Below are 27,250 nucleotides of genomic sequence, written 5' to 3'. Positions count from 1 at the left end.
TTGAGTGTTTTTGGAGAACACGTTTATTGGTCGTGAGAGTCTCGTGTGCCATGGGGAGCGCGGGGGCGGTGGGTGGCGCACACAGGTCAGGAGGTTAACACCTGCTTGCCTCAACTAGGGAGTCGGTTTCAACGTTAAACACAGCCAGCAAACCGCGTCCCTCTCGGGGCTCCTCCCCCTCGCACAGACCCTGGGGGCCGAGGCTGTTTCCACTGCCCAGAACTTGAATCAAGTGACCTCGGTTCACAGAACCTGAAGGCAGGTCCCTGTGTATCTCTCAGTGCTGTTCACCTTGCTGCAGGGGTTTTCCATCTTGGAGATGCAGCTGTGATGATAAGTCTTCACGTGCTCAAAACTCAGGTTAAGATCTGAAAAGGTCAGCTTGATTCCCACGTGACCTTCACTGGGACTTTGACCTTCCGGGTTCAGTCTCTGCATCCTGTCCCAGCCAAGCTGGTGTTGGCTCCACCCGGACCAACTTCCTGGGAAGACACAGCTTGGCATTCGGGCAGAAGGAGCCTCCTGAGATGATGACCCAGCATCCCGGTGCCTCTGCTGCCCGACAGTGTTCGCCCTCCTCCACCGTGAGCATCCCCTCCCTCGGCTCTGCCGGCATTGCTGCTCTGGCTCCTGAGGCTTTCACAGTCACAGCGCTGGATGCCGAGGGTGCCTCGCTCTTTGGCACGAACCCTGCCGGGGAGTTGGCACTGTCCATCTTCACAGCGGGGCCTGAGGCTTGGGTGGTGGCTGGCTGGGCAGTGGCCTCGCAGCTGAGGCCCGTGAACTGTGTGCAGCACAGCAGCGCCCTGCTGACCCCGGCCATCGAGCCCAGGTGCATCCCCGGTTTGCAGAGCACTGAGCGGCCGTGTCTGCCTGTGAGAGCAGCCCCCAGCTCAGCCCTGTGGCAAAGCCACATGGGTGTGGCCGGGCGCCTTGCAGGGTCAGCCGGCATCAGGGCTGGTCTGGTGATGGGCTGACGGGCTGATGTTTCCTTTCAATGCGTCCCTGTTTAAAGAAACACAATGAGGAGACTGGCTCCTCTTCCTCCTGCACGTGCACCTTGGAGGCTAGTCCCTGTTCCTCGCAAAGGCCAGAGGCTGCCCCAGGACGGGGTGCGGAGCTGGCGGGCAGAGTGGGGGCCCCTCTGGGGTCGGAGCGGGAGGCTGGCTCCCGCACGCGTCCCCCAGGGTCCTCTCCTCAGGGCTCCAGGCTCTCACCTGATCTGCCCGTTTGATGGAGCCCCCGTGAGGTGGGCAGGACCCAGAGCTGGGCGAGCAGCCCCAGGAGGAGGGGAGCAGGTCCGAGTGAGCCAGCAGCCCAGGAGGTCCGACAGATTTCTCGTTGTACGAGTCATGTTTGCAACTCACCCAGAAGAGTGGTGCACATCCCTGTGGGTGCTTTCAGTTCACCTCCCTTTACTAAACTTCTGCTCTAGTGGGAGAGCTTACTAATTCAACTTTTCTCTTTCTAGATAAAAGCTTCCCCCTTTTCCGTAACTAAACTATACAGTATATACACGGTTTTTACCAGATCATGTTTAGTGATGTGAAAAACTCAGAAACTTGTCATTTTTCTCTGATGACTGGGAACCCAGAGAGCTCGGAGGGACCCCAGCTGAAGCACCCGTGTGGAGCGGAGACGCCACACCTCCCTCAGCAGGGCCTGGCCTCACAGCGATGGGAGTGGGCTGGCAGCCACGTCTAACTTCGGCCTGGCGTGTGCCTTGTTCTTACTGCTGTGCAGTTGCAGCGTCAGGCGCCGGCCTTTGCAGACCTGGACATTGTGCTCCGTGTGTGTCCCCACGCCCGCCCCCGCATGCCGGCACCCTGACCTCAGGGCCACCCCCAGAGGCCCCGACGCTGCTGGTGACACGGGCTGTGTGCAGAATGCAACATCAGAGCTCTGCTCCGTCTCAGAGTTTCCTGGGGTGTGTTTTACAGAACTGGGTCATTTTCAGTGATGCTCCCACGTATAGGAAGAAAATGTTATTTTACTGTAACGTTGCTTTCTCCAAGATTCCTTGGGATCCAGGGAGAAATGGCCCCAAGTGGCTCTCTAAATGACAACACCGCAGTTCAGCTGAAACTAATCTGTGAGTGGGAAGCGGAACAGCATGAAATTCCTTAGCTTTTAAGCCACTGAATCCGACTGAGCCTTCTGGACTGGGTTTGTTTATCATCCTGGATCCTGGTTTGAGGGGAGACCCCGCTGATTCGGGAAGAAAGGAAGTGGAAGGATTGAGTGTTCTCAGAGACCTCCTGAGGGGGCCCTGGTAACTGCATGTGGTGAAGACGCTCCTCGAAACTGATCGCTTAGTTTGAAGTCTGTTTCAGAGCCACCTGCAAGCTCATCTAGAAGTAAGTGCTGTGTGCCACGCTCTATCAAACCAGTCAATCCTAAGGGAAATCAACCCCGAATACTTATTAGAAGGAATATGCTGAAGCTGAAGCTCCAGTACTTTGGCCACCTGATGTGAAGAGTCAGCTAATTAGAAAAGACCCTGATGCTGGGAAAGATTGAGGGCAGGGGAAGAAGGGGACGACAGAGGATGAGATGGTTGGATGGCATCACTGAGTCAATGGACATGAGTTTGAGTAAACTCTGGGAGTTTGGTGATGGACAGGGAGGCCTGGTGTGCTGCGGTCCATGGGGTCGCAAAGAGTCAGACACGACTGAGTGACTGAACAACAATTGTCTATTGGTTAAGCTGAACTGGCTATTTGGGTACTGAAGGAGATCTCCCCTTGAAAATGGCCAAATGGGGCTCTCTTATGTTGTAAAAACTGGTTTTTGCCTGTGCAGTGAGAGGAAGTGGCTTTCTAAGAGGAACCTGCTTTTCTCCCCCTGTGCCTTTGAGCTGTACACATTCTGACAGTTCCTGAGACTGAAGAGGAAAGAGGGACTGCAGGGAAACTGAGGTCTCTGTGTGGATGTCTGTCACAGAGGCATGTCTTCCCCGACAGAGAGTATCAGACTTATGCAGCAATGTGCAAACGAGCTGTGTGACTCGCTGAAAAGAAACTAAAGTGAAAGTGAAGTCGCTCAGTTGTGTCCGACTCTTTGCGACCCCATGGACTGTAGCCGACCAGGCTTCTCAGTCCATGGGGTTCTCCAGGCAAGAAGACTGGAGTGGGTTGCCATTTCCTTCTGCAGGGGATCTTCCCGACCCAGGGATCGAACCCGGGTCTCCTGCATTGGAGGCAGACGCTTTAACCTCTGAGCCACCAGGGAAGCCCTAAAAGAAATTAAGTGCTTAGTAAAAATACAAACGGAGAAGGCAGTGGCACCCACTCCAGTACTCTTGCCTGGAAAATCCCATGGATGGAGGAGCCTGGTGGGCTGCAGTCCATGGGGTCGCCAAGAGTCGGACACAACTGAGCAACTTCACTTTCACTTCTCGCATTCATGCATTGGAGAAGGAAATGGCAACCCATTCCAGTGTTCTTGCCTGGAGAATACCAGGGACGGGGGAGCCTGGTGGGCTGCCATCTATGGGGTCGCACAGAGTTGGACACGACTGAAGCGACTTAGCAGCAGCAAAAATACAAAAGAAACCTACCCAATTGAATTTCAGGTTCATGCAATCTGGGAAATACTCAGTATTAAATATCTGGTCTGAAAGTTTAAGCTTGTTAAACTTAGTTAATGCAGACATGTTTCAAGAGTCATCAACTATAAGTTTATTATACTTAAGAAAGTTAAGATCTTATTAATTCTGTTACACAATTCATGAGCAAGGAAAGTAACTTGATACAATTACTTAACTTTAAGTTAAATATAATTGAGATAAGAGTTTTGGGAGTTGAACTCTTTGGGAATAACTGTTTTAGGAAATCTACTTAAAAAAAGTCTCTGCAGATTTTGGCAACTTGAAAGTTTTGTTAAGTTAAATGATGGGAAGTCACTGTTTGAATTGCTAATTGCTAAACAAGTCTAAGTTCACCCACTTTTTTTTATGAGAGAAAAACTAAATATGTTTGGGTTTGTTAGAAACATATGACACCACACGGAGGACAGAAGTTATTCAATGAGATGATGTGTGTTTCTGAAGGCTGTAGATACATAAGTTTTCCAACCGGGAAGCCCTGGTATAATCACAAATCCTTGCTTCTGTTTTTGCTGGAGATCAAGGTTCTTAAGGGCTGTTGTTGTTTAGTTGCTCAGTCACGTCCGACTCTTTTGTGACCCCATGGGCTGTACCCACCAAGCTCCTCTGTCCATAGATTTCTCCAGACAAGAATACTGGAGTGGTTGCTGTTTCCTTCTGCAGGGTATCTTTACCACTGAACCACCAAGGAAGCCCTTTGAAGGGTGAAAAGCTGTAATATGCATATATGTATATATTTTAAGCCACTAAAATAAGTGAAACATTTCAGTATACTAGGAAAGATATGAGAAATGAAAATGCATTTTGTTAAGGGGAAAAGTAACATGGTCCTGAAGTTGGTTATTTCTAAATAGGAAAGAAAATAAGGGACAAACTAATATGAGAAAAGGAAAGGTGTGACAGGTTTGTAACAAAGGAGCCCAGAACCCAAAATGTCTAAGAGATTAAACTAGGATTGTTTGGTATGTTTAATTACATGGGAAGCACTGTCAAAACTTTCTTAGGTTATAAGGTATGGGTAAATGTTGTTGTTATATTCTAGAAATTGTATGGAATTCTGAAAAATCTGGTGGTCCTGATAACAAAACTAGAATTTTGACATTTTAATTGAGGTGTTTACTAAGACTCACCTCCCAGATAGTTCCTTGTTATGTCACATAATTGTCTTTTTTTTATATATTGAAGTACAGTTGATTAACAATCTTGTGTTAGTTTCAGGTGTACAACGAAGTGAGTCAGTTACACATATACATGAATCTATTCATTTTCAAATTTTTTTCAAAGTTACGTTGTTATGGAATATCGAGCAGAGTTCCTTGTACTATACAATAGGTCCTTGTTGGTTATCCGTTTTAAATACTGCAGTGTATACCTGACCATCCCAAATTTCTTAACTATCCTAATTATGTTCAGTTCAGTTCAATTTAGTCACTCAGTCATGTCTGACTCTTTGCGACCCCATGAATCACAGCACGCCAGGCCTCCGTGTCCATCAGCAACTCCCGGAGTTCACTCAGACTCACGTCCATCGAGTCAGTGATGCCATCCAGCCATCTCATTCTCTGTCGTCCCCTTCTCCTCCTGCCCCCAATCCCTCCCAACATCAGAGTCTTTTCCAATGAGTCAACTCTTTGCATGAGGTGGCCAAACATAATTGTAAAGTTTAATTATGAAAAGGATACTCAAGTAAGTTTGTTTTTGCAGTGAAGGAGGAAACAGACAGAGCTGGACTCCATCATAGGCCAGGCTGTGAACATTAGGCTACACGCCTGGTCACCCTCCCAGTGGACTCTGAACTTTGTGCCCGGTGTCTATAGAAATGGCATACCAATGGAAAACCAGACCCCCGGATAAAAGAGCCTCAGGACTTGTACTTGGACTCTCCGTTGCCTAAAAGAATATGCTAATTATCTCTGTAACAGAACAAAGTAGTAAATTCCATTATGTTTATCAGGATATGACCATAGGCCTATTGATGATATCCACTGTTTATCTAGCCTTGTGACACATGAATCGTGGGTTAACTTTGATTGTATCTCTCTTTTACCTTGTCCAGACTAGTTTCAAGGAATTTGGGGAGGTGGGTTTGAGCAAGTACACTTAGGGTATATAAGGTTTTCACAAAAACTGGTCGGGGTCCTTGGCTAAGAGGAGACTCTGCCTTGGGCCCGCCGGTGTAATAAACCGCACTCCACTACCTGCATTGTCCTCCTGAGTGAGTTTGTTTCCCGGAACGCGTGGCTACAACAGCAGCTTACCACAGCAGTCTATCTTTGAATAAGACTATGCATACTGGAAAAGGCATTTATAGGACTGTCTCCAACCTAGATGGAAGGACCCTACAAGGTCCTTTTTTTGTTTTTTTATTAAGGACCAATAGCATTTTTTATTGAAGTTCAGTTTATCTTGTGTTAGCTGTGCAGCATGGTGATTCAGTTACACCTACAACTCTCCTTTTTCAGGTCTTTTTCCTTATGGACTCTTACAGGATATTCAGTGTAGTTCCCTGTGCTATACAGTAGGTCCTTGTTGTTTATTTTTATATAGTGGTCTGCATATGTTAACTTCAAACTCCTAATTTACCTACCAAGTACCCTTAACTCGCTCAGGCTCAGTGAAACTGAAGGGAACTGATTCAAATTCATACATGAGTTTTACCTGAGAGCCTTCTGTTCTGAACACCAAGAGCAACACACCCCACAGCGCCCTCCTGCTCAGTGTCTCCAAGAAGCCTCCCTGGAAGACAGAGGGTGAGCGTTCAGGCGCGAGCACCACAGCACGTGCTCCTTGGGTGGCCCGCGGCGGGCGCCTTACGGACGCCGCTCTGCCCTTCACCTGCCGTCACCCAGGTCTGGCGCTGACAGTGGGCGGGCGCTGCTTTCTCACCTGCCAGGCGGCAAGGACACAGCCCCTGCCATCCGCGAGCCTGTAGAGGTGCTCTCCTCTCCTCGGCACACTATACAAGTGATCCTTGGGTCCACTTAGAGGTAGATTTTATTCAATAAATATATTGGACTTTTTTTTGTTTTTTTTTTTTGAGATTTGCAACAGTTTGAAAAATCTCTGACAAACCACATAGCCCAGAAACATTGAAACAAGTCAGGAATGTCATAAGTGCACGAAACGTGTGTAGGTAGGCTTAAGGTGAGTTGTTTAAAATTAAGGAAGTGTTAGCGTTCTTCTCGTAGTTGGAGAGACTGGGTTCCACCCATCACAGGGAAGTGTCTTTTTGTGTAGCCGTGTTTCCAGCACTGTATTAGGAATGTGGCTGTAACACTCTGTGCCATAAGAAATGTAAAACTACTCATTCATTAGGGTCTCTGCTGCTGGCACCTGAAGAACCCGCAACCGGAGGTGTGAGCTGAGTCTTAAACTTGGGGGCCTCACTGAGAACAGCCTGGGAGGCTGCTCTGAAAGGTAAGGGAGGGCATCCTGCTAGTCACAAAACCGGCACCAAGGTCTGTGATGGTCGTGCTTTTCCATGATGACAAGACGCAGGCACGTGGGCGCAAGGAGGTCACTCCTGCACGGGCGGAGGCTGGGCCCAGAGCACAGCTCCTTCCTGTCGTCTCCCTGCCGAGCCCGCGGACTCTGCTGGGCCAGCTGGACTCTGCCAGCTGACGGCCGCAGCGTTCTCCGTCCACTGCCCCATGGTGCCGGGAGGTCTCGTGCCTGGGTCAGATGAGAAGAGGCCAGTGTGTTATTTTGGTTTAGGCCTGCCGATAGATGACCTGAAAGTCTCTGCGTTGACTGTCTTAACTCGTCAATTATGACCAGGAGGTATTCTGCCAGTTTCTTCCTGTATCTAGAGTTGCATTAGTACAGTATTCAGTATGGAGTTATATATATATATATCTGCTTGACTGCCTCAAGACTTAGGTAGCGTTAATTTTGTTAAAGGCCTGATTACACACTGGGTAACACAAGAGAGAGGATAGCATGCAGGTAGTAACATGAATAAAGTCATAAGTAGGGATTTAAGCCATGAGATTCTAGAACCAAACCAGCTCCCTGAAAGGACCACGAAGACTAGGAAGTGGACGACTTAGGACACGAGCCTCATTTTTCACGTGGGTCATTAAACATATCCCATTAGAGGATCTTTCTGGTAAGAAAACACAGCGTTCGGTTTGAATCACAGCGCTGGTGCCTCCTTGAGATGCTGTAAGGATATCCAGGGTCCTGTGACTTTGTGATAACCACTTTTCTCATCATAGAGGCCTCAATTCAGTAGGCTAATAGCCTGATTAATCATTTAAGGCCTTTTGGGTGAGTTCTGTTAAGGCTTTGATGTGGGCATGTACATCTTCCAGTTCTACTGAAGGTATGAAAAATAGATGATAAATGGTCATACCAGGGAATACACCTCACTTGGTAAATCTGCGGAGTCATCTCTAACATACAGGTGGCCTTGAGCCCTAGGGAATCCTGAAGTACATCTTCCCATCCATCCTGGCAGAGGTCAGGGCCGCAGACAGCACCCCATTGCCATCAAGTCCCATTCGGTGCAACCTGGGAGACTTCTGGTCATCTCTCTTTAAGGGACATGGTAATATACTGACATTTTTTATAAGACACCCAGCTTAATTTTCTGGTGTTAGTAGGCTACTGTAAAAGCCTTTGCAATTGTTTTACCGCACGATACCATCTTACCTGGGTGCCAGTGAGGTAGCTCATGAGGATACCGAGGCTCACGCAGAAGGAGAGGCCTCCTGTCTGGGCGTATCCTCAGCCTTTGACTTGAGTTCAGCCTTCCCCGTGTGTCCAGGTCCCTTCTTCGGGTGCTGCCCCTGAGCCACCTGTCAGGACAGCTGCTGGGAGGCCAGTGTGGTCATGGCCACGTGGTCACTGCTGCGGGGTCGGCCTTGGAGGCCACCATAGCAGCAAGTGCCCTGGAGGCAGAGCCGCCTCCAGCAACGCTGCTCACGTTTACCGCTGTGAACAGGCTCTCAGGATGCTGGACATCCTGTCCCCCCAGAAGGCGGCGGCGTCTGTCAGTACCAGCAGACTTCCTGTGCACACTGGCAGGTTCTTATCAGTCCTGTTACCTCAGCCTGTTGAAGGAGGAGACTTCAGACAAAACTCTGTTTTCCGGGACAGCACGGGAGAAACAAATGGTGCAGCCCGCCCCTCCATGAGGTTCTCGTAGACACGAACCACAGTGAGTGAGTAACCGAAAATCAGAATTGTCCGTCGGGCTTCCTTGAAGGTCAGTCCCAGGAGACAAAGGGTTTTCATTGCTGATGTCTGCTGCTTTCTGGGAGCCGGTGCTGGGCTGTTTGTTACACCTGTGGAGAGTTTTGGTGAGAGCAAGACCACCTCGGGAGAAGGCAGTGGGCTTGGGTAATGTGCGTGATGGGAGTTTAGAAAGGCCTTCACGGAGTGGGAGACCGCGATGGTGAGAGTGTGACCTGAGACCGTCCCTGCTGTGGTCGGATGCAGCGGTCCTTGGCTGCTGAAGCCGGCTCCTGGTGGTGACGTCCAGTTGCTCGGTAGGAACCGCACTGTCACTGGGTTAAAACTCCTAGTGTGGCGTCTCTGTTTACACGTGCAAAGAGAATAAAAGTGTAAATAATACTGGGATGCCCCAAGGCCAGGGCCTTTGCCAGGAAGTTTTTTAGGGTCTCCATGGCTTCAGAATGTTTTTTCTCCCAAAGAGGCTCAGCTGGGCCTTGTCTAAGGGAGTCACATAATAGTGGGAACACTGAAGACAGTTTTGGAATCCAGTTCCTGCAGCAGCCTGGAAAGCCCCTGACCTGCATGTGTCTCAGGCGTAGGGAAAGCCAGTGTCTCCACTGCCAACTAACAGTCCTTCCGATGACCCGTCACATCAGCCTTCAGACCATCATTTTCCCTGGGATGCTCTGTCCCTTTGAAGCTGGTTTCTGCAGCACAGGCTGTCTTGCTAGAAACTGAACACGACAGCAAATCGCCTGCTCGTTGTGTCCGAGCTGACTCGGGAGGAGACGCCGGGTCACCTGGGTCTGCCCTGCAGCACTGTGCTGCCGTCTGTCCCAAGTGGAGAGACTGAACGGCGCTGCAGAGACCGCAGCGGGGGCCACCGTCCCAGCGACAAGGGCGGCGAGGGGTGGGGCTGGCAGTGCAGCACAGAGAGGAGTGAGGCAGCATCGCTGCAGCCCGACCTTGACCCATCCGGCCGTTAACTGGCAGAGAGAGCCACAGGGGTGGTGCAACCGGCCCTTCTCAATGTGAGCCGGCGTCAAAGCTTTCGCTTACTCTGTGGCTTCCTCCCTCTACGGGTACTGACGAGTATCGGGCAGGGCCTTGTTCTCGTCTCCGGTCATTGCAGTGGGAATGCATTCTCCTTGTCGGAAGGGTCACATGCCCGTAACTCTCACGGTGCTCAGCCAGGCGATCTTCCTCTGTGTCACCTGATCGTGGGTCACATAGAGTCTCGTCTTTCAGGTCTAAGAACATTACCCCTTAGGAGGAAGGGCAGCCTGGCCTTCATAAGTTTCTAATCTCTTTCCATCGGGTGAACGGGGCGCTTTGTACTAGAAAAGGTGAGCTCCTTCCTTTACGTTCTTCTAAGGAAAATTCTAAAGAGCCTAAACAGGTACATTTAAACCCCACCATTTGCATTAAGCACCGCTCCTCGGGCAGAGGCCTCAGATTTTGGTCAGGTTTAAACCTGAAAAGCTGCCCCCCTCCTTTCTGTTAGGGCTTCAGCTGTTTTCCCCTGTTTTCTTTTCTACTTCTCCCCATGTGTTAAAGAGGAAAGACTCCCAGTGTTCCCTTGGAGCAGCCTCATTCTTGTCTAACTTTGGATTCTGCCCTGAGATCTAGTCTCTTTTAAAATCTTTCTTCATTTTCTACAGTTCCTTCTCTAATGACTTTTTCTTCTTAAACCCGCAATAAAAGCAAGTGCTAGGTTCCTTTGTCAGTCGAGGACTGGACGGGGATTTATTAACTGTAGCCTGACCTTGATTACTTAATTGGTACAATCGAAGATACAATTTTTATAGATGTATTTTCTCTCTCAGTATTTTTGAAAAGTTGATCAGCCAGCACGGTAAGGGCATTTTATGTAATGCTGATAAACCTAAGTTGTATTTTTTAGTTAGAGCAGCCAGCTCCCCATTGACACCTTCTAAAACCGTGGAGTTAAGCCAAGAATCATTTTGACTGTTAGAGAACATTCAGGTATCATGCCAGAATAGTGTTTGAAAGCTCTCAAACCTCATAATCCAGGATTCATCTTTTCTGTGTTTGCACTGCTGAATCTTTGTCCAGGCTACAGCTTGGGGGAAAGACTTGGAGATAAGTAACTTAAGAGTTAATTGCATTCGCTTTGAACCTGTGAACCATGGGAACTGAAATTGGTTGAGAGGGGTTTCCACTCTGCTTTGTCTCTCCTTTCCCTTGCTTTACTTTCAGAAGGGAATAGCTGCATTAATGGGTACAGATCTGCAAAACCGGGCTCACAGGTTGGGATGTTTACCTTAAATTCCTTTGCAAATCCCAGTAGGTGCTGACTAGAATTGGGAAGCCCCCTCGCCAAAGCCCTAAGTTTTGCTCGAGTCCGGGGTGTGTTTGTAAGCACAGACGACGGCTCACCTCTTCCTGTGGTAGGTTCCGCCTTAAAGGGGATGTAATTCTGACTGTCCTCTTACTTGGCGGGGTGGAAGCAGGAGGCAAGGTGATGGGGAGAGAAGGAATCAGGCAGTTCAGGACGGTGAGGACTTGAGGCAGGAGCAGAGGGAGAGGCAGCTTTGAAAAAGTCTGGTAACGTATTTTTTGGTTGATTTCCTATAAAAGTTTATCATTTCCTCTTTGGGAGCATCATAATATCAATAAGCATTCCATTCATACTGTCTGATCAACAAATTGACTGTTTGTTGAGATAAAAATCACTAGTGATGATCCCAGGGTGGGCCAGCCTGCTGGTTGGGATTGTAGATTGTCGCCTAGAGTCATGTCTCTACCTTCCCTAGTCTAAATCCATCGTGGGTGGTTGGAACAGACTGGCTGGTCCTTATGTGTGTCCCCAGCCGAGGAAGTTTTTAATTCAGATGAGTGGGTTTCCCTCTGCAGACGGCAGTCCGGTGTGAAGACTTACCTCCACCACTCCCATGAGTTTCCCAGCTGTCTAAGAAAGCCACCACTGACCGGAAAAAGACAGTTCCTACCAGCTTGCTGCTCCAAAGAAGGGACATCTTCGTTTGTATTCCAATGGCCCCCATTCACACAGCCAATTCAAGGAAAAATGACGCATCAGTCTCACATCTAATTCCTAGTCCAGCCACACTCTGTGTCTTTGACTCAGCCTTCCTCGAGTCTCTCAAGTAGAGTAACCCAGGTACCTCTTCTTGAAACTAACCTGCTCCTCCAGTAAGGGATTTATCCACCAGCAAATAGGATAGGATCAGCCAATAGCAGGAGATCTGAGACCCAGGAGACTCCCCAGGGAGGCAAGTGGGTCCAGGAGCCTCCCTGTTGAGTTCTGGCGAAGGGGAGACGTCTGCTCTGGGCCCCCTCATGGTCACCAAAACCACTGACCAGAGAAAAACATACAGCTTAACTTGCAAGTTTTAGGTTATTTGGGGACCTTACTGAGGACTCGATAGCCCAGCCTCTCAGAGGAGGGTAGAGCAGAGCCAAGGTGTATACATTTTTTGCTGGAAGAAAAAAAAAATTCAAGGATTACCGCTCATCACACTGAAACCCCAGACATTTCAAGGTAATCATTACAATGCTTTTCTATGGGTGGGAAGATGCAAGACTCTGGCCCCTCTGCAGTTATTCTTCAGACATGCACATAAGCTGTCTGGGGCTGGGGCCCAGAGCCCAGAGGGTCTCGTAAACCCCCGTGGGACAGCCGGCGCAGGTGGCTCCAGGGGCCCAGTTTTCTTGGCTTCCTGGAGCGGCAGGTGCGTTCTGTGTCCAAACTGCCTAAACCACAGTGCTGCTCTGCACTGCCAGAGTGTGAACCGTTATATCTTCAAAATAAAGACGAATTTTCACATTGCTTTTGATGTCTAGTGTTATTACACGTAGAACACCTACATGGTTTTATGTCATAATATCGACGTCCTCACAGATGACTCATCTTGAAAACGCCCATCATAGTTGTAAACATCCTCTTCCTAATGGTCTTAACATTTTCTCTACTTACTTTATTATAAAAATGCTGTATGATATATACGACATAGAAAATGTGTTAATAAACTGTGTTACTGGTAAGGCTTCTGGTCAGTAGTGGGCTCTTAGTAGTTACATTTCGGGGGAGTCAACAGGTATACACAGGAGTTCCCGAGATGGCAGAGTAGGAAGCCCTGAAGCTCATCTCTTTTCATGGGCAAACAAAACCTACAGTTTGCAAAGAAACTACTGTTGACAAAGAGCAGAACCTACTGGAAAAGATCTACAGGGTCTAAAGAAGGAACCACAAGATGGGGGCGGGCAGGGTCACAGTGTAGTCAGGACCCATGGGGAGGGGGAACGTGGAGGGCACCTCCTCCCACAAACACATCAGGACACATCCATATGTGGAGAGCAGTTCTCATCAAAAACTAATTGGAAACTACCAGAACTGGTACAACCAAGGCTGTCGGGTAGACACGTAATCAGGTAGGATGGGAAGAAAAGCACTGGTGCAGGACCCCCAGGGAGGGGACTAAGAAGGGAGATTGCGTGGTGGGCACTTGCCCTTGGGAGTGAGTGAGTCACACCACAGACCAGGCATCCGAGTTCTAGGACACTACCTGGAGGAGGCAGGGTCCCTGGAAGCCTGAAGGCGGGTAGCTGCTTCCACAAGGAGCACACAGGGGCTGGCTGCACTGGACAAGGTGGAGAGACAGCTCACCCAGAGGCCACCTTGCCAGGCTCCCCGACCCGAGCTGAGCCACGCCCCAGCACCACACTCCACGCCACAGCTTGGCAGCCAGGTCCTGGGGAAAGGCTCGTTCTGGGGACACAGGTGGCCCACGGGCCTGGCATGAGGGCAGATGGGTGGCGGCTATTGTTGGCACTCAGCACTGCAGAGGCAGCCCGACCCTCTGACAGCAGGGGAGCCCCTTGAACCCCACAGCCCCCGACCCCCAGCTGAGCTGACCCTCTCCCCCACCCATGGCATACCCCCCGCCTTGCACTAGATCTGGGACGACCACCACGGGAGAGATGTGACGCTGCTGTGTGTGAGCAGGGGCACAGACGCCAGCACAGAGCTGTGTACACACCTGGGCCCCACTTGCTCCCGCAGTGGCCCCAGAGCAGGAAGAAGGAGACACGCCCTGAAGGAACAGAGCCAGCTCCGGGCTGCCCTCAGGACGTCCACTCCGACCTGGGAGCAGACACTCCCCGGGCGCTGACGGGGTGGGGGCCTCTGAGCAGAGAAGTCCTGCCACGCCCTGCAGAGGCTCTGCTCCTCCAGCACCACGGTGATGGTGGCCAACATACCCTGGATACCGTCTGTACGGGGATGCTCCCATGTAAGGGCACCCCTTCAAAGTCACAACAGGTAACTTCCACCTAAATCCATAGATACAGAAATTTAAGTACAATGAAAAGGCAGAGGAACGACTCTCAACTGAAAGAAAAACCCTGAAGAAAATAACCAACCCAAGGTAGTCTACCAGACAATGAATTTAAAATGTTGGTAATAAAAATGCCAGCTGAATTAAGAACTAATCTAAGCACAGATCATTTTAAAAAGGAGCTAGAAGCTGTAAAGACAACCTAATCAAAAATAGGTAATTAAATCTGAGATTAAAAAGCACTCTAGAAGCAATGAATACCAGACTAAATGACATAGAAGAACACATAAGTGAACTGAACGACTAGGAATCACCCAATCAGAACAGCAGACAGAAAGACAAATGAAAAAAAAACAGGGCAATACACAGGATTAAACGGGCTTCCCTCGTGGCTCAGCTGGTAAAGAATCCACCGGCAATGCAGGAGACCTGGGTTTGATCCCTGGGTTGGGAAGATCCCCTGGAGAAGGGAAAGGCTACCCACTCCAGTACTCTGGCTTGGAGAATTCCATGGACAGTCCGTGGGGTCACAAGGGGTCAGACATGACTGAGCGACTTTCACTTTCACATGGGATTAAACTGTCAGCATTTACATTATAGAGATTGCCCACAAGGAAAAGAACGGGGGTCAAGTGTACTTTAAGACACTATTGACTAGAGATTTTTGCAGAAACTAACGCCTGTGGCCAGTGATTTGTTATATGAGTGAATACTGAAAGGTCTAGTGAATAACATTTGGGTAACAAAACACATGTTAATGCATCTCTGGTCAATAATGTGTAAGAAGTTATGGCTGAAAACTTCCCAAACCTTAAGCCAAGTACAGGAAGCACAGGAAGTTCCTGAATAAGGTGCATAAAGACAGACCCACACCGAGACACAGAATAACCAAAATGGCAAAAGTTGCAGAGGATTCAAAGCAGCAACAGGAGAGCAGTCAAATACAAAGGAATCCCCACAAGGCTTCAGCTGATTCCTTTGCAGAAAATCTGCAGCCTGAAAGGAGTGGCATGATGCATGCAAAATTCTAAAGGGCAAGACCTGCAAGCGAGGGTACTGCCCCAGCAGGAGCATCACACAGGATAGAAGGGGAGAAAGAATGTCTCAGGCAGTCACAAAACGAATTCAGCAATACTGATTCTAGTTCAGAATAAGTGCTGAAGGATCTTTTCCAAATGAAGGAGTAGTAAGAAGCTATAGGAAAGGGAAAGCCCAACAGGAAAGGCAAATATACTAAGGGTTTAAGGTCACTTAAACCAGTATGTATATCAATGAAAGTGAAGTGAAAGTGAAAGTGGAGTAGCTCCGTCCTGTCCCACTCTCTGCGACCCCGTGGATTGTAGCCTACCAGGCTCTTCCCTCCATGGGATTCTCCAGGCAAGAATACTGGAGTGGGTTGCCATTACCTTCTCCAGGGGATCTTCCCAGCTCAGGGATTGAGCCCGCGTCTCCTGCACTGCAGGCAGACACTTTAACCTCTGAGCCACCAGGGATTCCCTATGTATATCAATTGACTGATTCAAAATCAAGGCTGTATATTGTCACCCTGCTTATTTAATTTATATGCAGAGGATATCATGTGAAATAACGGGGCTGGATGAACCACAAACTGGAGTCAAGATTGCTGGGAGAAACAACCTCAGATATGCAGATGATGCCACACTAATGGCAGAAAGTGAAGAGGAACTAAGGAGCTTCTTGATGAAGGTGAAAGAGGAGCGTGAAAAAGCTGGCTTAAAACTCAACATTTAGCAAAACTAAGATCATGGCATCTGCTCCCATCACTTAATTGCAAATAGATGGTGAAAATGTGGAAGCAGTGACAGATTTCATTTTCTTGGGCTCCAAAATCACTGCAGATGGTGACTGTAGCCACAAAATTAAAAGACGCTTGTTTCTTGGAAGAAAAGCTATGACAAACCTAGACAGTGTATTAAAAAGCAGAGACATCACTTTGCCGACAAAGGTCTGTATAGTCAAAGCTACATGGTTTTTCCAGCAGTTACATACGGATGTGAGAACTAGACCATAAAGAAAGCTGAGTGCTGAAGAATAGCTGCTTTCAAACTGTCGTGCTAGGGAAGACTCTTGAGAGTCCCTTGGACTGCAGGGAGATCAAATCAGTCAATCCTAAAGGAAATCAAACCTAAATGTTCACTGGAAGGACTGATGCTGAAGCTGAAGCTCCAGTACTTTGGCCACCTGATGCAAAGAGCCAATTCATTGGAAAAGACCCTGATGCTGAGAAAGATTGAAGGCAGGAGGAGAAGGGGGCAACAGAGGATGAGATGGTTGGATGATATCACTAACTCAATGGACATGAGTCTGAGCAGACTCAGGGAGATATTGAAGAACATGGTATCCTGGCATGCTGCAGTTTATAGGGTCGCAAAGAGTTGGACGTGAATTAGCAACTGAACAGCAACATAATTGTAAAAGCAGTTATAGCCACTAACAGTAAGGAGATGAACATCAAGATGTAAAATATAACATCAAATATATAGAAAGTGTACAAGGGGAGTTAAAAAAAAAAAGATCTTTTAGAAAGTGTTTGACCTTAAATGACTGTCAGTTTAAAGCAAGTGTATAAAATTATGAGTCAACATATGATCCCCATGGTAATCATAAACCAAAACCTACAATAGATACAAGATACACAAAAACCAAAAATGAAAGGAAACCAAGCATAGTACCAAAGAAAAACCAAACCTCAACAGGAGAAACAAGAAGTGAACAGAGAACTACAAAAAAAAAAAAAAAAAAAAAGGAAAACAGGGAATAAAATGGCATTAAGTATGTAGTTGTTGTTGTTCGGTTATTAAGTCATGTTTGACTATTTTCGACTCCACAGACTGTAGCACGCCAGGCTCCTCTGTCCTTCACTGTCTCCTGGAGTTTGCTCAAACACATGTCCATTGAGTCAGTGATGCCAACCAGTGATGCCACTCATCCCATCATCTCCTCCACCTGCCCTCAATGTTTCCCAGCATCAGGGTCTTTTCCAATGAGTCAGTTCTTTGCATCAAGTGACCTAAGTACTGGAGCTTCAACTTCAGCATCAGTCCTTCCAGTGAATATTCAGGGTTAATTTCCTTTAGGATTGACTGATTCGATCTCCTTGCTGTCCAAGGGACTCTCAAGAGTCTTCTCCAAAAATAAAAAAGAGTCTTCTCCAGCACTACAATTCAGAAGCATCAGTTCTTAAACCAGTACGTTGTGACATGCTTAGCAAAGTGCCTGACACATAGTAGGTTCTCAGTCTCTCCACCCCACCTGCCTCTGAAATTTAATTAGAATCAATTATAATCAATTAGAATGCTGCTTCTTTATCACATCTGAATGTCTAATTACACTTAAAGTCAATTTCTTTATTCTTAACAGTTTTTGATAAAAGATGAACAGTAATTTTCATGTATTTGAAAAATAGTCATAATAAATTATTTTCCCCCTGTGACCAGTAATCTTAAATTTTGATTCATGCCGTTAGTAAACAAGCTGAAAACATTTATTCTGTGCAGTACACCGAACACTGCAGAGTCATCTCACCTTCCATGTCCTCTCAACTTCGCATAATCCCTTCTATTGGAAAATTTAAAAACACATATTACTCAGAACTCTAATCAACCATGAATGCTTTTTTTTTAAATTGTGAACTAATTCTTACCCATTTTTCCGGCTGCCAGATAATTTGACTATAGTTTCCATTATAGCATCATTTTCTTATATTTTTCCTGTTTGTGATCTGATTCTTCAGTTCAGTTTAGTTCAGTCGCTCAGTCGTGTCCGAGTCTTCGTGACCCCATGAATTGCAGCACGCCAGGCCTCCCTGTCCATCACCATCTCCCAGAGTTCACTCAGACTCATGTCCATCGAGTCAGTGATGCCATCCAGCCATCTCATCCTCTGTCATCCCCTTCTTCTGCTGCCCCCAATCCCTCCCAGCATTGTCTTTTCCAATGAGTCAACTCTTCACATGAGGTGGCCAAAGTACTGGAGTTTCAGCTTTAGCATCATTCTTAATGAGCCATAAAAGAAATTAAGAAATAAGCAAGAAACAGGAGTCAACACAGAAAAAGAAATGTAAACAGAAGTTGTAAAACAAAAAATAATTTAGGAAGTTAAGGGAATGGTTCCTTCCTCCCCTTCCTCTTTTCCCCCTCGTCCCTCCTCCATTTCTCACAAAGCCCTACGTCCACTGCAGGAGGTTCAGGAGTCCTCAGGGAGTTCGGAGCTCTGACCCTCACCTACCTCTGGTGAAATCACCTCTGTGGCCTCAGACGTGTTGCTGGTCATTACATGAATGTCTTAACTCCCAGCATCCACAAACAACCTCCGGGACTCCACGTGGGCTGTGTGTATACACAGCTTCCCTTTCTCTCCAGCTGAGGACTTTCGTTCTGTGTCAGGTTTTAACACCTGAACATCAAGGCCAGGTCTCTGTGCTTAGCGTGTTGAGGGGTGTGATGCTGGGTTGTGGGGAGACCCCCACAGTGCGTCTCTCACCAGTTTCACTCTGATGTATTACCCTCTGCTAGACACTGTGTCTCCAGCTAAAAAAGTGTAGCAGTCCCTGCAGGTCTGACCTGCCTGTCTTGTCTTTCCTTGCACCATTAACTTGGTTGGTCATCTCAGGTAATTTGACTCCTGTGCCCACTGTGTTAACAGCTCACCTCTTCACACGGCATCTGGGGCCACCGGATCCCAGACAGGAATTGCACACAAAGGAGAAAGAATAGGGGCAGTAGAGTGGTTTGCGTGGCTGTGAGCTGTCTTGGCTGGCAGCCTGCTCTCCCTGTGGTAAAACACAGCTATTTGCAGCAATGACATGGGATATTACAGGGTTCTCTCTGTCCTGAACAAATAAGTTAAAATCTCTCTGCCTTATTTTTTTTCCCCGTGGGTGGTAGATAGCTGAACCCCCTAGTGGAGCCAACAGAATAAAGAGGAAAAGATATAACAGCTGTGTCTGCCTGTGAAAGTCATTTTTGTTTAGACATAGAACAGAAATCGCTGCAGAAACATATTGAAGCATTAGTGCATGTTGGTGGGGGTAGGGGGAAGAATTAATTACTGTGTCCCAGGCTGTCCTAAAGCATCACACTCACATACAGAGACTTTTGTTCTTATTGTTCAGCTGCTTGGTTGTGCCTAACTCTTTGTGACCCCATGGACTGCAGCAAGCCAGGCTTCCCTGTCCTTCACTATCTCCCAGAGCTTGCTCAAACTCCCATCCATTGAGTCAGTGATGCCATCCAACCATCTCACCCTCTGTCACCTCCTCTTCCTCCTGCCTTCACTCTTTGCCAGCATCTGGGTCTTTTCCAGTGAGTCAGTTCTTCACATCAGGTGGCCAAAGTACTGGAGCTTCAGCTTCAGCATCAGCCCTTCCAATGAATATTCAGGGTTGATTTCCTTTAGGATTGACTGGTTTGATCTCCTTGTTGTCCAAGGGACTCTTAGGAGTCTTCTCCAACACCACAGTTCAAAAGTATCAAAGACTTTAGCCATTTGTATTTTAACATTTTCATAACATAAAAATGTAACCAGGAAAACTGATTTTAGACTTTACATTGAAGAAGCTTATTATTAGGAAGCCGTTAAAAGCTATCAGTCTCCTGTTGTTAAAATTGCTGTAGAAGCCACTATATTGCTTGATTTTGAAGTCTAGTGGCCCAGAGCAGAAAGTGGAGCTTTCAAGGCTGTAGGATTTCACACTAAGCCTTTACCGTGAGCTTGTCAATGAAGGAAAGTTACAGGGCTCAAAATAGCCTAGAATTAAAACTCCCCTCCGTCCTCCCCAGCATTCTATGCAAAACAAAGCAATCTCTCACCCGAAGGAAAAAAAAAAAACAGACATTAAAGTTGATTACACCCAGTTCCCAGCCGGTCCAGCCTCTGGCCCATCTCCAGAATTCCTTGCCCCAGACCTTTAAGAGAGAACTACGCCGAACAACCTTGGAGAAGAACAGGCCCCTTAAGACAGTAGATTTCCATGTATATGCCTACATACACTTCCTCTTTTCTTGGGTTAGTGCAGCAGCTCACTAATCTGACTGCTGCCCCTTCTTGCCTCATTAAAGGTGATCTGTTCCTGTAAAGTGCCGGTCTCCTTCTTCTTCCGAACCTCGCCTTCTCTAACTCCTTACCCTACAAACTTCCCAAAACCACAAGGAGGAGTTCACCTTCTCTGCAGTATGTTTCATTTATAAATGTTGTTGTTATTTAGTCTCTCAGTTGTGCCCAACTCTTTGTGTCCCCCTGGACTGCGGCCCACCGGGCTCCTCTGTCCCCCTGGGATTCCCCAGCTAAGAACGCTGGAGTGGGCTGCCATCCTCCCCTCCAGGGTTGTAACTAGAGCTGCGTGTAAAGTATGTGTGATGTGCTTCCCTCTGCAGTGGTGACCTGCCTGGACCCAAGGCACGTGCCCCAGAGCCTCCCCGAGGGTTTTGAGTATGCAGTGTCGTGTATCAGTATCAGTGCAAGAGGGGCTTCTGTCTTCTGGGATCTTCCGCCCTCACCTGCATGGCAAATGGCCTGTGGGATCGCTCTCTGCCCAAGTGTCTGGGTGAGTGGGGTCATCTGGGCTCTCATGCCGCAGAGCCCTGAAAGAACGCTGCCAACACAACACGTGTTTTGCTTTTTTAAGTATTCAAAAAGGTATTGATTTTTTATTCTACCTGACCGCATCACAAATCGTATTAGTTTTTATGATATCTTTAAAGAAATCACCAAATACAACTCAAAACTAGTTTCAGGGGAAGACAGGCACGGGGTGCAGGTCGTTCACAAACTGGTCCCAGAGGACAAGGGACTCGGTCAGCTCCGCCTGGACCCTGCTGTCCCTGTGTCCGCTCGTCAGTGCTCGTTTCCTGCTTCAGCCCGGCAGGCGGGCAGATCCTCCGGTTCACCTGGGTGCCAGCAGCCTCCAGACTGTGCCTCTCGCAACACGCTGCCTCCCTGGGGACCCACGTTCAGAGATACTGCAAAAGGCTATAGTATGGAGGCTATAGTATGGAGTCTCCATCTATGGACCCAGTATCTGTGGCTGGAAGCGTGGAGCACTCTGGGGGCCTCACTTGTCTCATCGGCACTTCCAGGACAGTCCAGTGTGAGCCTGATAAAGAAGAAGGCACCCTGGTTGGCACTTCCTCCTGACCCTTAGGTTTAACCAAGAGGAAGAGCGGGGGCGGTGGGGGGGGGGGGGTGCTCCTCCAGGCAGACAGAATTACAGGTCATGGATCTAGGTTCCCAGAAAACGTTATTATCAGTATGCAGATGAGCAAGGACATTTTCTTTTTCACCCACTGGCTACATTATTACTTTCTTTCCCTTGAAATAGCATATTGTCCTTGAGTTCAAAGAGAATCGTCTTGTGTCTTGTTAAAACAGAGTCTGAAAATGAAGGAAAGGGAGTCACTCTCCTTGGTCCTTTAAAAATCAATCAGAAACAAAACATTTCTTAGACTCAAAATCTTATCTTTTTAGTATTCATTTTGTGTGCATAGAGAAAATGGGAAATGACAATTACATTATGAATTGAAATACTGGAAAAATGTGATAGTCCATTTTACCCCTCATGATTACAGCGTTTTCAGTACATTTGCAGAGTGGACTGGTGCTGGAGACTTTTCCTGCAAGTCAAGGTCCCTCAAAGCCCTTTGGGAGAAGGCAATGGCACCCCACTCCAGTACTTTGCCTGGAAAATCCCATGGATGGAGGAGCCTGGTAGGCTGCAGTCCATGGGGTCGCTAAGAGTTGGACACGACTGAGCGACTTCACTTTCACTTTTCACTTTCATGCATTGGAGAAGGAAATGGCAACCCACTCCAATGTTCTTGCCTGCAGAATGTCAGGGACAGGGGACCCCCGCCTGGTGGCTGCCGTCTGTGGGGTCACACAGAGTCGGACACGACTGAAGTGACTTAGCAGCAGCAGCAAAGCCCTTTGAATCTGCCTGGAAACCTGTGTCAAATTCTAAGTGTAACAATACAGTTAGTATCTGTGGAGAAAGAGAGCAATGCCTTCCAAAAACAAATGTACAAGCGTATAGGACCCCAAACCCCCACATCTATGAATGTGTTACAGTTCTCAGCATATGTTGTGTGCTCTGGTTTTCCGTGCCTTCATACATGGGAACTTTTCAGAGAAATTAGTTTTATTTTCTCCCCAAAGATATACCTAGCCTCTTCCCTGGCCTCCCCGAGGCTTCCATTAGTGGTTGTGATGATGCCCCAGACCTCCAGGAACCAGCTTTTCACTGCTCTCGTTTTCCCAGGTGGAGAGTTCCCACCTCTGCTGTCCTGAACCTCTGGAGTTACCGGAACTTGGGAACAGTGCTCTCAGAGGAGTGCTTTGTTTTCACAGGCTCTGCAGTGGCTAGGCTAGCTTCCATCTCTTTTTGTGCCAATTTTTTTATTTACCTGGAACTGATCATTCACCAACCGTGTCACTGATTCTCCTCGAGTTAGTTTCTTTTCAGGACTCTAGATAAACTCCTGTTTTCCGATGAGTGGATGTCAGTCAGGATGAGAGAGTGTCAGGGGAGGGTGAATGTGACTCGGGGGGCACTGGGGCCTTTCTGAAACCTGCCTCTCTGGTTGGTGTCGCTCTGCGGTTGCCGATGACCAAATGCAATCTCTCTTGGATGTAAAATCAGCTCCCTTTGGATCGTTTCTGGCACCCTCAGTCCAGGTAGTTGTTTGAACATGGTATACTTTTTTTTTAATGGTTAACCATAAAAATTTTGGACTTTACAAAAAGATAGAACTCTTTACCATCCTGTGGTAATCTGGATTCTAGAATTTTCCTTTTTCAGGAATAATGATCAGATGATGGGCCTCATTTGGTATAAAGAAATAAATGGAATACTTGAGGGAAAAATGAATTATTAATTTATTATGACTTTTTAACTTAAACATTTTATCCTCTATTAAAAAGATTAATAGAGGATATATGTATACGTAGCTGATTCACTTTGTTGCACAGCAGAAACTAACATAATATTATAAAGCACCTAGATCCAATTTTAAAATACTAAAAAAAAGACATTTTAGATTGCCACCTATTCAAGGAAAAATTGTTAGAATGGTCTGTCTAGACTGTGATCTGGAAGAGGGAGCAGATTTGACCGAGTTTTGTCCCATGCAAAGCATACTAACTGAAGAAATAATGGTGATAGCTTTGGCGGGTCTGTGGTAGTCTCTACCATTTTGTATGAACACCGCTTACTTAGTATACAGTTAAGGGAAGATGGAAAAATTTAGGTAGATGACTTTCTTTTTCAAAATCTCAATGTCAATTTCTACCTTCAGCAAAGCTACCTTAATTAAAAAACAAACAAACCAAAAGCTTCACTGACGGACCTTTTCCTGGTCTTCAGTCATGTGTGAGGGAGGGTCGTCTGAAAGTTGATGCTTCTCATCCACAGGGTACCAGGGATGTGTTTTCGTTAATAGGCGGTGATCATATGAGTCTCTAAAGTACAGTGACCAACACAGAGCAGCTTAACAGGAACAATATACTTATTATTTTCTCTTCTTCTTAAGTGATGTCGTGTGGACACCCTGGTGTCCCTGCCAACGCCATACTCACAGGAGACCTGTTCACCTATGGGGCCGTGGTCCACTACTCGTGCCGAGGGAGCCGCAGTCTCGTGGGCGACAGCAGCAGAGCCTGCCAGGAGGACAGTCACTGGAGCGGAGCCCTGCCCCACTGCACAGGTGGGCTGGCGTGGGCAGTCGTCCACTGCGTGGACACGGACTGGCGGCGCCCGTCTCCAAAGTGGTTACTAACCCATTCCAGCCGAGCACGCCCCTAGGACACATCCCCGGCATCTGCGGCTTCTTCTCTTTGAATGAATGCATGTCCAAGCACGGTTTCTCCTGCTGGAGCTCCGGGAGCCTCCCACCCCTGACTAGGAAGCCTGCTCGCCTTGACTCAGCTTGCCCTCCCTTTTCTCTCCTTCTGCTTCCTCAGTTCTTCCATATCTTTCCTATCTCCACCATCAACAATCACATCGGTCCTGTTTGGAAAGAAATCATCTTAATTCTTCCATGAATGTTTCATAATAACTCAGTGGATCACACCTCTTATTTGATTTTTTTATTTCCAACACACCTTCCCCCATCTCCTTGTGGGCATCCTCACCAGCATTTCCAGTGAGCAATTCCTGCACTCACTGTCCCCAGTGTTTTGTTTCTTCCAAAGAATATCAATTATTGTCACTACCATATTTTAATAAACTGTTTTGACTTTAGTTACATATAAACAAATTCTTAGAGTCTTCTACTTTTGTGCTATAATAAGGAAAATCTTTCTCATAGGATTTCCAGAATGTTATATGACTGGGGCCATGTTTGATACACATTTACATAAAACTTCATTCTCTGTGAACATAACAGCCCTGGTTTTAAGCAGCATCATCTACTGCCATGTGTTTTGTGTTCTGCAGGAAATAGCCCTGGATTTTGCAATGATCCGGGGACCCCAGGCCAAGGGTCTTGCCTTGGAGAGGAGTTTAAGGCCAAGAGCCTCCTGCGCTTCTCCTGTGAAATGGGCTACCAGCTGCGGGGCTCGGCCGAGCGGACGTGTCTGCTCAATGGATCCTGGTCAGGACTGCAGCCCGTGTGCGAGGGTGAGTGGGTCCTAGCCTGAAAGTCAGCGCTGCAGGTTGAAACCGGGTAGCTCACTCTGAAATGACCAGTGACGCTCCGCAACATCTTACAGGTTATGCTGTTTCTACAATTAACCTGTTTTTCCCCCAAACTTAAGAGAATCATCAGGAAGTCTTCTCCTGGTGACCGTCTCTGTGTGGCACTCAGGGTGTTATGGCTGGTGGGGCTGAGAACGCAGGTGAAGGTGCTGTGAGCAGGGCAGGTCCTGACAGGGGCTCCCTGCTGCTGGAACACATTTCATTCACATGTTATTTCCAGTCTGTCAGCGCCCTGGTCTTAATTCCTTGCACTTTTTAAAAAATTAATTAACTTATGGGGTCTTGGTTGCATCATGTGGGATCCAGTTCCCTGACCAGGGATCAAACCTGGGTCCCTTGCTTTGGGATCATGGAGTCTTAGCCACTGGACCACAAGGGAAGTCCCTCTGGCAAATTTAAACAGTCAAAAAACTAAAGCAGTTGAGAGTAAGTCATGTTTTCCGTAAAAATCTCACTTTGTTGCTGGGGTACCACACTATGAGTTCTTTCCCAACAAAACATAAATGAATTCATTTATTCGATTAGGAGAGCTTAATTAGATTTCACTTCATGATGTACTTATCGCAGACTATGCAAAGTGCTTTTTAAATAGCATTTAGTTTATCAAAATGGTGTCATCACTGACTCAATGGACATGAGTTTGAGCAAACTTCAGGACATGGTGAAGGACAAGGAAGTCTGGCATGCTACAGTCCATGGAGTTGCAAGGAGTCAGACGTAACTTAGGAACAAATTCAGAAATTCAGAGGGTTCCTATAAAATCCTTTTAAACTTTCCCTTAAAATCTGTGTACAAAAAGAAGTTACTAAAATGTTTCAATGCTGAAAACATTTCTCAAATATGCAATGTTCCAGAAAATTGGTTATTTCTAATTGCATTGTACCTGGAAGAGGGTATGGCAACCCACTCTAGTATCCTTGCCTGGGGAATCCCCATGGACAGAAGAGCCTGGCGGGCTACAGTCCATGGCTCAAAGAGTCAGACACTATTGAGCGACTAAGCACAATGCATTGTATAGAAATCATGGGAAGTTGTGTGAGTGATAGTACAGTTACACTCGGAAAAGCCACAAATGATGTCTAGGAATATATGACTAATCCCTTCCCACTCCTGCACACACACTTACAACTCTTAAAACTGTGGAGAATCTATCGCTTTCTGGTTTTTCTTACTTGCTATCATAGGTCCGTATCTTTGGGGCACACATTCTTTTCTGTAGAAAGTGGGGTTATCGGCAACTTTTCATTGCCACAAAGGTTGGCCATGACCTATGTACTCAATCCCTTGACCAAGGTCATGCCCCTCCTAATGAATTTACCTTCTCTGAATCTATTTAAAAATATATTAGATTTTGATGGGATATATTAATTAATTTTTAAAACAGGTTCATGAATTATGAGAGAAATACTGAAAAATTCTTAAGCATCAAAAACCTTAAATTTCTGATAACTATTTTCATCACTTTAAATCATGTTTTCTTTTGTTAAGATCTAGTCTTTGAATCACAGGCTCACTGACTTAGCTTTTCAAATGCATATATCTTACCAAGTTGTGTAAATGTAACTACATTTTGGGGGTAACTCCTAATCCTATTTCCCAGGAGATTACGATAAAGTTGACCTTTATTCACGTAATGGACATGTGACTAAAGTGATGATAATGAAAAGAAAAATACTAATATGTCTATACAAGATGGTGGCATTTTGCACTTAGTATGGCTTTCCAGGTGGCTCAGTGGTAAAGAATCCACCTGCCAATGCAGGAGATGCAGGAGACATGGTTTCAATCCCTAGGTTGGGAGGATCTAGAGGAAGAAACGGCAATCCACTCCAGTATTCTTGCCTGAAGAATCCCAATGGACAGAGGAGCCTGGTGGGCTACAGTCCATGAGGTCACAAAGAGTCAGATGTGACTGAGCATGCATGCACATGTGTAATCTTACAACAGGGAAGAGTTATCTTTTTTATCAATTTTATAGTGAAGACACTACATGTTGAGAACTCAAATTGATCATTCACATTGATTTAACTTTCATGAGCAGAGATTCAAACCTATGACTATCTCAGTTTAACAGCAATCATCCTAATACAGCATGCTAAGTGAGCAATATTGATACCAGTAAACAATAATGTGTAGTTGGAATAAGTATGATGCTGCTGCTGCTGCTGCTGCTAAGTCACTTCAGTCGTGTCCGACTCTGCAACCCCATAGACGGCAGCCCACCAGGCTCCCCCGTCCCTGGGATTCTCCAGGCAAGAACACTGGAGTGGGTTGCCATTTCCTTCTCCAATGCATGAAAGTGAAAAGTGAAAGTGCAGTTGCTCAGTCGTGTCCGACCCTCAGCGACCCCATGGACTGCAGCCTTCCAGGCTCCTCCGTTTATGGGATTTTCCAGGCATGAGTACTGGAGTGGGGTGCCACTGCCTTCTCTGAAGT

The 27,250-nt window shown here is 47.0% G+C and overlaps 1 long non-coding RNA gene and 1 other non-coding gene across 2 annotated transcripts; one reads left to right on the top strand and one right to left on the bottom strand.

Moving 5' to 3' along the window:
- The first annotated feature begins 4 nt into the window (after nt 1-4).
- On the top strand, nt 5-5,806 carry LOC129643275 (uncharacterized). The gene is made up of 2 exons (XR_008710209.1): nt 5-2,357; nt 5,312-5,806. It is a non-coding gene; the product is annotated as an uncharacterized LOC129643275 (long non-coding RNA).
- Nucleotides 3,160-3,231, bottom strand: TRNAW-CCA (transfer RNA tryptophan (anticodon CCA)). The gene has a single exon. It is a non-coding gene; the product is annotated as a tRNA-Trp (tRNA).
- Nucleotides 5,807-27,250: the final 21,444 nt, after the last annotated feature.

The sequence above is a fragment of the Bubalus kerabau genome, chromosome 2 (assembly GCF_029407905.1).
Source record: "Bubalus kerabau isolate K-KA32 ecotype Philippines breed swamp buffalo chromosome 2, PCC_UOA_SB_1v2, whole genome shotgun sequence".
In the NCBI taxonomy this organism is placed as follows: domain Eukaryota; kingdom Metazoa; phylum Chordata; class Mammalia; order Artiodactyla; family Bovidae; genus Bubalus; species Bubalus kerabau.
The sequence above is the reverse complement of the archived record's forward strand: the minus strand, read 5'-3'. Positions and strand labels throughout refer to the sequence as shown.